Source organism: Stegostoma tigrinum, chromosome 38, assembly GCF_030684315.1.
Source record: "Stegostoma tigrinum isolate sSteTig4 chromosome 38, sSteTig4.hap1, whole genome shotgun sequence".
NCBI lineage: Eukaryota > Metazoa > Chordata > Chondrichthyes > Orectolobiformes > Stegostomatidae > Stegostoma > Stegostoma tigrinum.
The window spans coordinates 1400569-1411036 of record NC_081391.1 but is presented as its reverse complement, the minus strand read 5'-3'; positions in this window follow the sequence as shown (position 1 = coordinate 1411036).

Below are 10468 nucleotides of genomic sequence, written 5' to 3'. Positions count from 1 at the left end.
ATATTGCAATCCAGAGACTCTGGTTGATTGGGAGTTATATTTAAATTAGTTTGAAAAATGTTGAAAAACTTTTGATCAGATAAAAGAATTGTAAATGAGGATGCTTAACGTAAAAGTTAGGTTAAGGATAGGTCAGAACAAGCTGAGTTGCCATTGAGATATGTACAATTTAAAGTGATTGATTCAATAGCTTCAATTTATTTGTGTTTGCTGAGAGAGGAATTGGTTGCAATTTGGAGATAGGAGCATGCTGAAGCAGAAGAAATGCAGCTCATGGCAGATTGCAGGCAGCTAGAGCAGAATTTCCTGGGAGTTATTGGCAGTTCAATGCAGCTGAGAGCGGGGTGAAGGAAGCCCACAAGTAATATTTACTTAATAAAGCAAGAAAGATTGTAGCATGGAAAAATTTAGCAGTAACTCAGTAAAACAAGTTGCTTAAACTTAGAGAGTTTTCTGATTTTCTGAAGAAGGGATTAGGCCTGAAACGTCAGCCTTACTGCTTCTCTGATGCTGCATGACCTGCTGTGTTCATCCAGCTCTACACCTTGTTATCTTGCTTAAACTTAGAATTGTGTTGATAATTAGATGCTTGGGAACAGACTCAAAAGTCCTCAGAATTTTGGTCTTATGAGAAGAGATTGACCTACCAAGATGTGAAAAGTTGTTATGCAGTCCAACTTGGAGAGGCTTTGAGAGTAATTCCAAAACCAAATCTTCAAAAGTGAAGAATTGAAAACCATTGCAAAGGAGTTTTAATGAAACTTGCTGACCCACAGTGTCAGTAACAGAATCTGTTTTGAGCACATAAAACATTTCAAGTGCAGGCTATTGGGTGTTCGACCAATGTTTTTCTATTAACTCGTGTTTGTCCTGAAATATATTGCAGTATAATTTGAATAATCAGTTTTATCGTAGATTATTTTATTTTTCTAATCGAGTAAAATAAGGCTCAGTTTGGTCAACTCTAGAATCTGTGGCTTTATTCTCTTAATTGGTTTCTGGTATCTTGAATGTATCCACTTCAGCAATCAGCTTATAATGTAAATTTATTGTCTTGTTCAGGATCATAACACAAGATTCTAAAAGAGAGACAAAATAGAGATGAGAAGCTCAGACACAATTCCATATGAGAATTTTGAACACTTCATTCATCCTGGGTGATCATGAGAGTCGGAAATATCTCCGGCTGTTTTAGCTTGAGCTTGGGATTTTCCGAATATGAGGGCCAGCAGGAGTCATTATGGAGCATCAGGGAAGAGGGGAGTTTCTTGGATTGTATGTTCCAGGAGGTGGTCGCCCGTAGGCAGCGAGAGTGCAGAATGGTGGGTGAGTGGCTGTCCGGAAGAGTTGGAAGTGCAAGCCTCTCTAAGGTGTGTGCTACTGTCATTGGAGACTGCTGGGAGTGACGACACCTTGAAGTAGCACAGCCCAGGCCACAGTGCCGATCGGGTAGGGGGTTGCAGATTTAAAACAGAGATGAGGAGAAATTACTTCTCTCAAGGGGTTGTAAATCTGTGGAATTCATGACACCAAAGTACAGTGAATGGTTGGTCTTTAAGTAAATTTAAAAAGGATTTGGATCTTTCATTCGCAATGAGTTGAAGGGTTATGGACAGTGGATGGGAATGTGAATGGGGCCAAGGTGGGATTAGCATTACTGCACTAAACAGCAGAGCAGGCTTGAGGGGCTCAATTGCCCTCTCATACTTCTGCTCCTAGTTCAAAAGTAAGAATCATATTGGATTTGTAATATTAACTCTTCTTCCCTCCACTGATTCTGCCAGACCTGTTGAGTTTTTTGAGCATTTTCTGTTTTTCTTACAGATCTCCAGCTTCTGTAGTATTTTGCTTTTACTTATTTAAACCGAATGGGCTGCAGCCCAATAGGTTTGGGATAAATACCGTCACAAGGACATTCTCTAAGGATATACAGGATTTAAATTAAACTGATGGATGGTTGGGGCGTCAGGATACAGAGGTAAACAAGAGGAATAATGTGCATAAAGTAGCAAGAGTGGTAGCCAATGCAAGATATGGAAGAATTATCATATTAGAGTGGTCTCAGGCAACTCCTAATTTGTACATTCGTATATTTGCATGTGCATCTGTCAAATGGGAAATGTTAGAATGTATTGTTAAGGATTTATGGCAGGACAATTAGAACATCATGGTACAATCGGACAGTGTCATCGCAGTTGTGGGACAAGGATAATGTTCGATAAACATTTTTTGAGAATGTTATGCACTGGATAGATAAAGAAGAACCAATAGATGCCATGTATTCAGATTTCCAAAAGATATTTGGTAGGGTACCAACTAACAGGTTACAATACAACATAAGAGCTCATCACCTTGGTGTAATGTATTAGCATTGATAAAAGGATTGGCTAACTAAGAGGTCATAGTTCAGATAAGTGGGATTATCTTCAAGTTGGAAAAATATGATCAAAATCCTGCATCTGCTCCTGTGCATACACCCCAGGGACTGCAGCAGTTCAAAAATACAGCTCACCAGAACCTTCTCTAGGCAATTAGGAATGGGCAATAAATGCTGACCAAGCAGCAACAATCCACATCCCATGAATGAATGTAAAAAATGAGTGCATTGGAATTGGATTGCATGTGCTGTTGACACTATAGCACAGCATGCAGTGCAATTAGCTTGGGTGTTAGTGACCATAGCAGATCAGTGCAATATTTAATAGGATTAGACCAAGGGAGGTTAGTGACAACTACTGTATCAACTTCCAGTTTAATTTCTGCTTGAATCAAAACCGAAAGAACTGCGGATGCTGTAAATTAAAAACAAAAACAGAAGTTGCTGGGGAAACCCAGCAAGTCTGGCAGCATCTGTGAAGAGAAATCAGAGTAAATGTTTTGGGTTTGGTGACGCTTCTTCAGAACTGATAATAGCTATGAAAATGTCAGTTTATGTGCAGAAGTTAGTGTGGGGGCAGGGTATAAGGACTAACTGATAGATAGGGAGAGAACCCAAAGAGAGACTCTGTGCCCACCTATCATTTACCCCTTAGCCCCTCCCACTACTTTAACTTCTGCACATAAACCAACATTTTCCTAGCTATCATCAGAACTGAGGAAGGGTCACTCAACAGAAAACATTAACTCTTGATTTCTCTTCATGGATGCTACTAGATCTGCTTAGCTTTTCCAGCAACTTCTGCTGCAGCTTTTTTCCAGCAGCCTCTGTTTTTGAATTTAGTTTATGTTCTATTTGTCTGAGATTTGCCTGGGAGATACCATAACTCAAAACAGTCATCTGAGCTTTTCTGTCTTTCCAATTTAGGAAACAAATTAGGAATTGAATTTCATAGGTGGAACTCCCATTATTACTTCCCAGCCACATTCTTGGGTAGGAAAGGACAACAAGGGACACTGCATCATCAGTGTCAGGAAGAGAGATCCAACTTGAGCATTGGCACCAGTTTAGAGACAATTGGGAACTATTCCAGTATGATTAGCTCTACGTTAACATCGAAGGGGCTCAAGTCCTGGCGAACTGTGCAAACAGAGAAGTGGCAAAATGAAAAGAGATATGGTGCGATTATGTATGTGGAAAAAATGAAGTAAACGTGAAACTAGTTTAGGCCAAAAAAGGGATAAGGAAGTTTCAAATGTGTGCATTAGCATGTTTGTACTAGAATGGAAGTGTTTATTTTACAGGAAGGTCCAGATTTAACAGCTTTAAAAGAAATCAGTTACAAACTCGACAAGAATAGAAACTAAATATATCAGGATATATTCAGGAGGTAGAGAAAAGATAAAAGACACTGAGAACAGTATTGATTTTAGAGGGAACCCATGCAGATAAGGAAGGGGGAAGACTGAGTCAATATGTTTGAGTTAAATGATAAAAGTTCCATTAGTTGGGAGTGTATCTCAGAGTTGCAGACTGTGGGAAGGAAATGGAAGAGGAAACAAACAGTCCGATTGGAAAGGTGGAATAACCAAATTATTGTTCTGTTGGATTTCAATTATCCCCTTATCGATTTTAACAGAGAGGGAGAAAATGGAATGGAATTCTGAAACTCTGTACAGAGACTCCTTCCTTGACGAAGTCAGGCAGCCTAGAAGCCTGGATCTAAGTATGGTTGATGAAATCGATCTGGTAAATGAAAGATTTTGAGTTTATTTAATGCCCACCGGAAATTACAGTGTACTTTACAACCTTGTTATATCAGAGCTGATATTAATATTGGACAAGTCCGATCCCAGAGTGAAACCTGGCTTGATAGATTATAAGTTTTATTTTTGCATTTGGCTGCCATTGGGGCCAGATGCTAAACATTTGCATGAGATATCAATGTTATTACGCAAAATGAGATAAAAATATCTACACATAAGATAATTTGGAAAGATCTGACTGTAAATAGCAAATAGAAAATTCAATGTTTTTTCTTAACAATACCCTTTACAGACTCTCATCATCAGTGTTGCATCTCTGCTATCTTCGCTTGAAAATTTCTTACTGAACTGATGAGGTCTTTAATGTTTCCTTTTGGCAACTCTCTGCACCTTTGCTGGATGTAATTGTCCGTGTTATTGTCTCTCCCCAAAACACACTGACTTTGACTGCTTTGAAGCTGCCAAACAGCTCACGACTGTCCCCAGATGAAAACGCCCCCTTCTGCTGGATTGGAATTGCTCTTTGCACCCGATCTGGTCATTGTTCTTTTATGTGGTTTGTAAAAATTCCATTTAGTAAACACCCTAGCAATTATCACCCTGGGAGCTTAGTAATAATTTAATTTAAGTCATACGTTTTCTTGGGTAGGTTGTCATAAACTCATAGTTCCAAATGCCCTCCTGACCCTTTCTTTCAAGAGCGGATCAGACTTCCAGGAAACTGAAAACCAGAACTAAAACCCCAATTAGCTGTACTTTAGACTTCAAATTCTACAAAATAATGATAACTTATAATCCTTCATCACAACTAATAAAGTACTTTTGAAATATATTCACTGCTATAATGCAGAAAGCATGGTAGGGAGGAAAGTGGGAGTGGGACTGAAATGTTTAGGCATAGAATTCCAGAGCTTGCAGTTTTTGCAGTTGAAGGTGAAAACACCTAAGATAAATTGAGTAAAATTGAGGATGTTCAGGGAAACAGAATTTGTGGAGGGTGGACATCTTGGATTGCAGAGTGAAAGAGCTGAGACAACAGGGCAGGGGAGAGACCATGGAGAGATTTGAAATAAAGGTGGGAATTTAAAAATAACAACGATACTTAATCCGAAGTCAATGTCGATCAGAGAGGAGTGATTGTTGATCAAGATGAAGTGTGAATCAGCACAAAGGCAACAGAATTCTAATGAATGGTGGTTATAAAAATAGAGTGTGGGAGGCTGAGCAAGAGTGTATTCAAGTTAAGTCAGTAATAGGGAAATCTGGCTAAGTCGCTGAATGAGGAGTTCAGCATAAAATGAGTGGAGGCAGTTATCAGGTATGGCAATGTTGCAGATATCTTAAAGACAGCACAGATATGTGGCTGGAAGCTCATTATGCATGAAATGTAACAGGTTATGATGAGTTGGGTTCAGCTGGGCCTGTGTCCACTAGAGTTCAGAAAGATGACAGGGCATCTGATTGAAACATATAAAATTCTAACAGGGCTAGACAGACTGGAAGCAAGGAGGATGTTTCATGTCTGAGAAGTCTAGAACCAGAGGTCACAGTCACATGATATACAGCAGACAATTCAGAACTGAGATGAAGAAACATTTTTTTCATCTGGAGGGTGGTCAACCTGCAGAATTCACTACCACAGAAGGAAATAGAGGCTAGCTCACTGTGTATATTCAAGGAAGAGATTCATAAATGTTTAGATATTAAAGACATAAAGGTATATAAAGATAGCGTGGGAATATGGCATTGAGACAAGAGGATCGGACATGATCATATTGGATGGCAGTGTGGGTTCAAAGGGCTGAATGGCCTACTCCTCCTCCTAGTTTCCATGTTTCAGCCTCAGACAATCAGCAGGGAGAGGGATAGAATTGATGGCAGTGGACAGACATTTTTGACAGAGGCTAGGAGAACACTTGGAAATGGAGTTTTGGGGACCAAAGACAATGGCTTCAATCCTCCCATTATTTAACTGGAGGCAATTTTTCTTCTCAACCTGTGCTGGAATTGGGTATGAGGTTTGTTATAGTATATGTGCAAAATTGGCCAGCAAGGTTATTGACATTTCACAGAAGATGATTCATGGAAGAAATATTGGGAGTTTTTCGTTAGAACATCACAAATTGTGGACAATGTGATTCAGAAAAATAACAACTGGGTGGAATAGGGTGGATAAAATCAGACTAAATTTGACAGATTAAATACACATTTATAGATACAAGACTGAAAACAAAGAGTCAGAGAAACCTTTTCATACAGTGAGCTGGCAGGCTGTTGACTTCACATTCCCCTTTTAGTGGTTGAAGCAGAAGTAATAATCAAATTGAAGATTGTGCAGGTGAATGAAGGAAAAGGGTGAAAGGGATATAGGAAGATACAGGAATGGAGACCATTTGTTCAGGCACATGTATGGTGCAAACAGAGTGGGCCAAATGGCGTGTTACTCTGAAATAACGTTTCTGTACTTCTGTGTAAGCTTGTGCTCTGGGATCAGTACACAAGGTCTTACAAATGTGTACGATGAATATCATCTTTTCTGCCTATGTATTTCTCAGCACCATCTCCCACCAACTGAGCAGTTAAAAATAAAGACTATCACAAGGTTAAACGAGTAACTGTGTTAACTGGAGAGATATGCAAAGTACAAGGCTGGTCACACTGACCCGCTGATTGCAAGGCAGCTGCCTCGATTCCAGTAGTTGTTTTTGTACAGAAACAGACTTGGTGCCAGACTGCTTTTCCCTGTGATTGGTTCACTTTGGTGGCAGGTTTCTGTGGTTCTCCCTGACCATTTAACTTTCCCCATGGTAATCCTACACAATATTGTTATGACCAAGGGGTCCCCAAAGGAATTGGATTTCAGTTGTGACATGTTCCTGATACTTGTGCTGCCTGCTTATTGAATGCCTGGTTTCACCTTTGGGTGAATATTTGGACAGCTGAATTCATGTATTATTTAGTGATTTGAAGTTTCCACTGATGTTTTGCTGCTTAACTGTGTTCAACATTGTAAATTTTAGTCAATGTTAACAGCATGGAAAACAAATCACAAATGGAATCTTTCATAATTCAAAGTCAAGAGCAGCATATCAGCATGTAGAGGCTTTTCAAAAAGTTCCCAATTTTAAAATATTTATATTTTATATTATCTTTTCATCTATGGGTCACTTGGCAGGGCAGACATTCATTGCCCATCCCTAATTGTCTTTGAGAAGTTGGCAGTGAGTTGCTTTCTTGAACTGCTGTAGTCCAGGGGTGTAGGGTCATCCACACTCCTATTATGGAGGGAGCTCCTAGATTTTGATGCAGTGGCAGAGATGGAACAGTGATACCTTTCCAAATTGGAATGAAGGGAAACTTGCGGGTGGTAGTGTTGTGATCTGAACTGTGGGATTATTTATTATATGTTTGGTTTTCTGGATTTTAAATTAGTAACTGATGGGTTTTCTTGTGTCTGAAGTTAAAACTTAACTTGTAAATATTTCTACAGTTTGACGGTTATTAGATAGTTTTTGAGACCTAGCTCTAGAGTGAATGATATTTTCCGCACCACTGATGTTTGTATATCTTAGTTTGTATTGGGACCAGGCAAGGTAAATAATGGGCCCTCAAGGTTTTCAAGACTTCTGGAACTTGACTTTTTAAAGCTTAATATCCATTGCTTGCAGAGGTATTTTTTTGTTCACTTAGGGATTTGGGGCAGTCCTGTGAAGTTCTTGGATGACGATAGCTGTGTCCTAGGAAAGGAAGGCTACACAGTGAACTAGTATGAGGAGTTCATGTTAATGTCAGAACGGAGGTGTTGGGATAAACCTCTAAAGAGGTTACTTAAAGCCTGAGTATATTTAAAATCAGGTGTAAAAAGCTTCAGGAAGAAGCTAGCCTATAGTTCCAGTGCAAAAATTAAAGTCACAAGTGACTCAGGATCGTAACAATGTTCCCTTACTGTCTTTGTTCATCTACGTGGTAGAGGTCACAGGTTTAGAATGTGCTGTCTAAGGACTTTGGTGAATATCTGCAGTGCATGTTGTAGATGGTACACATTGCTGCTACTGAGCATTGATGATGCAGGGAGTGGATGTTCAAGGTGTTGGATTGGATGGCATCAAGTGGGCTGTTTTGGCCTGCATGTTACTTATGTTGTTTACCACTTACTAGGTCAAGACTGAATATTGCTCAGGTCTTTCTGCATATTAACATAGACTGCTTCAGTATCTCAGGGTTTGTGAATGATGCTGAATATTGTACAATCATCATTAATGAATATCCCTACTTCTGACCTTATGATAGTGGGAAGTGAAACGGATAAAAATGGTTGGATTGAGGACTCTATCCTGAAGAACTGAGACAGCTGATTTCTAATAATCATAACCATCTTCCCTTTTCCAGGTCTGACTCTAACCAACAGAGAGTTTTCCCACCTGGTTCACATTGATTCCAGTTTCACAAGAGCCCCTTGATGCCACAATTGGTCAAGTATGAGCTTGATGTCAAGAGCAGTCACTCTCATCTCATCTCTTCAGCTCTCATCTGCATGTTTGAGCCAAAGCTGTAATGGGGTTAGGAGCTGAGTTTCCCTGGCAGAATCCAAACTGGGCGTCACTGAGCAGATTATTGCTGAGTAGGTGCTGCTTGATAGCACTGTTAATGACAACTTCCATCACATTGAGAGTAGACTGATAATAGTAAATAAGTTGGATTTGCCCTGCTTTGTGTAAACAGGACACCCCGGGCAATTTATCCATATTGTTAGGCAGATGCCAGTAATTTCACTGTATTGGAACAGCTTGGCTAGGGGTACGGTAAGGTCTGGAGCACATGTTTTCAGTACAATTGCTGGAATTTTATTGGACTGGATAGCTTTTGCACTATCCAGTGGCTTCAGCAATTCTTGATATCGTAGAGTGAATTGAATTGGCTGAAAACTGGCATCTGCAATGCTAGAGATCCCTGAGGAGGCTTAAATGGATCACCCACTTGACATTTCTGGCTGAAGATTGCTTCAGTCTTGTCTTTTGCACAGATGTGCTGGGCTTTTCCATGATTGAGGATGGGGATGTTTATGCAGTCTCCTCTTTCAGTGAGTTGTTTAATAGTCCTCCCCATTCGTGATTGATGTGATAAAACTGCAGAACTAAGATCTGATCCATTGGTTGTGGGATTGCCTGTCTCTGTCTATCACTTGCTGCATATGCTGTTTGGCGTGCAGGTAGTCCTGCTCAGTACCTTCAACAGTTACCTCCCAGCTTTAGGTATGCCTGGTGCTGTGCCTGGCATGCCCTCCTGCACTCTGCGTTGAACCAGGGTTACTCTCCTGGCTTGGTGGTAATGGGTGAATGGGGGATTCTCACATGTAGCACTTTCTTCCATTCATACTTTGAACTAAAGACCAATTCAGTGTGGCACTCTGGATTCAAATAAAATTTCACTCCCAAATCATCGAGATAACTGGGATAGAATTTTTAAAAATTGCTCCTGACTTGGGAGTGTTTGATGGGGACAGAGTAGAAAATATTATATTTTGTATGTAACCCTGTGCTGTCCCTAACATGCAAATATTAGGTGGGGACAGTTTAGACAATGCTTAACTCTGTCAAATCCTTGATGGGGACAGTGTAAAAGGAATTTTGTTTTCAGTTTAAAAGAGTAGAGGAAACTTTAGTAAGTAGCTAATCCAATGCTGCACCTATCCTGGGAGTGTTTAATGGGGACAGTGTTGAGGAAGCTTTGTTTCCAATTTTAAAGAGTAGAGGAGGTTTTACTGTATATCTAACCCCATGCAATCCCTGTCCTGGAATTGTTTGGGGACGATGTAGAGGGAGTTGTACTCGGTATCTAACTTGGTGCTGTTTCTGTCTTAGGAGAGTTTGATGGGGATTTCAGGTGCTGTATGTTGGGTAAGGGCAGGTTTTGGAGTAACTACAATCCTGGATCAAGTGAACATGGTATGCTTTTCATGTGATCCTGAGCTTATTTGATGACTATTGAACAAAGTATTGATGTGAAACTGTTGGCCCGTTCCTGAATCTGTCCTTATCTACAGTTATGAGGAGCCTGACACGAAGCACAGTCTGTCTGGTTGTTTCCAGGACACCTTTGGACATTGACTGACCCCTGTTTGCTGTGTGATAAGCCAGAACGGTCATAGTGATCAGAGCTCCTGTGAACAAACCTAACTGTGCAGCCAAGGGGTTAGCCAGTTGCTATGTGAATCAAGGACTGTCTCTCAGTACTGGTAAACCAAATTTCAATAGCAACTCACAGATTCATCATCGAGATTCAGAACTGGAATTTTTGAAGAACCGGAACTCTGAAGAGTTTGCCA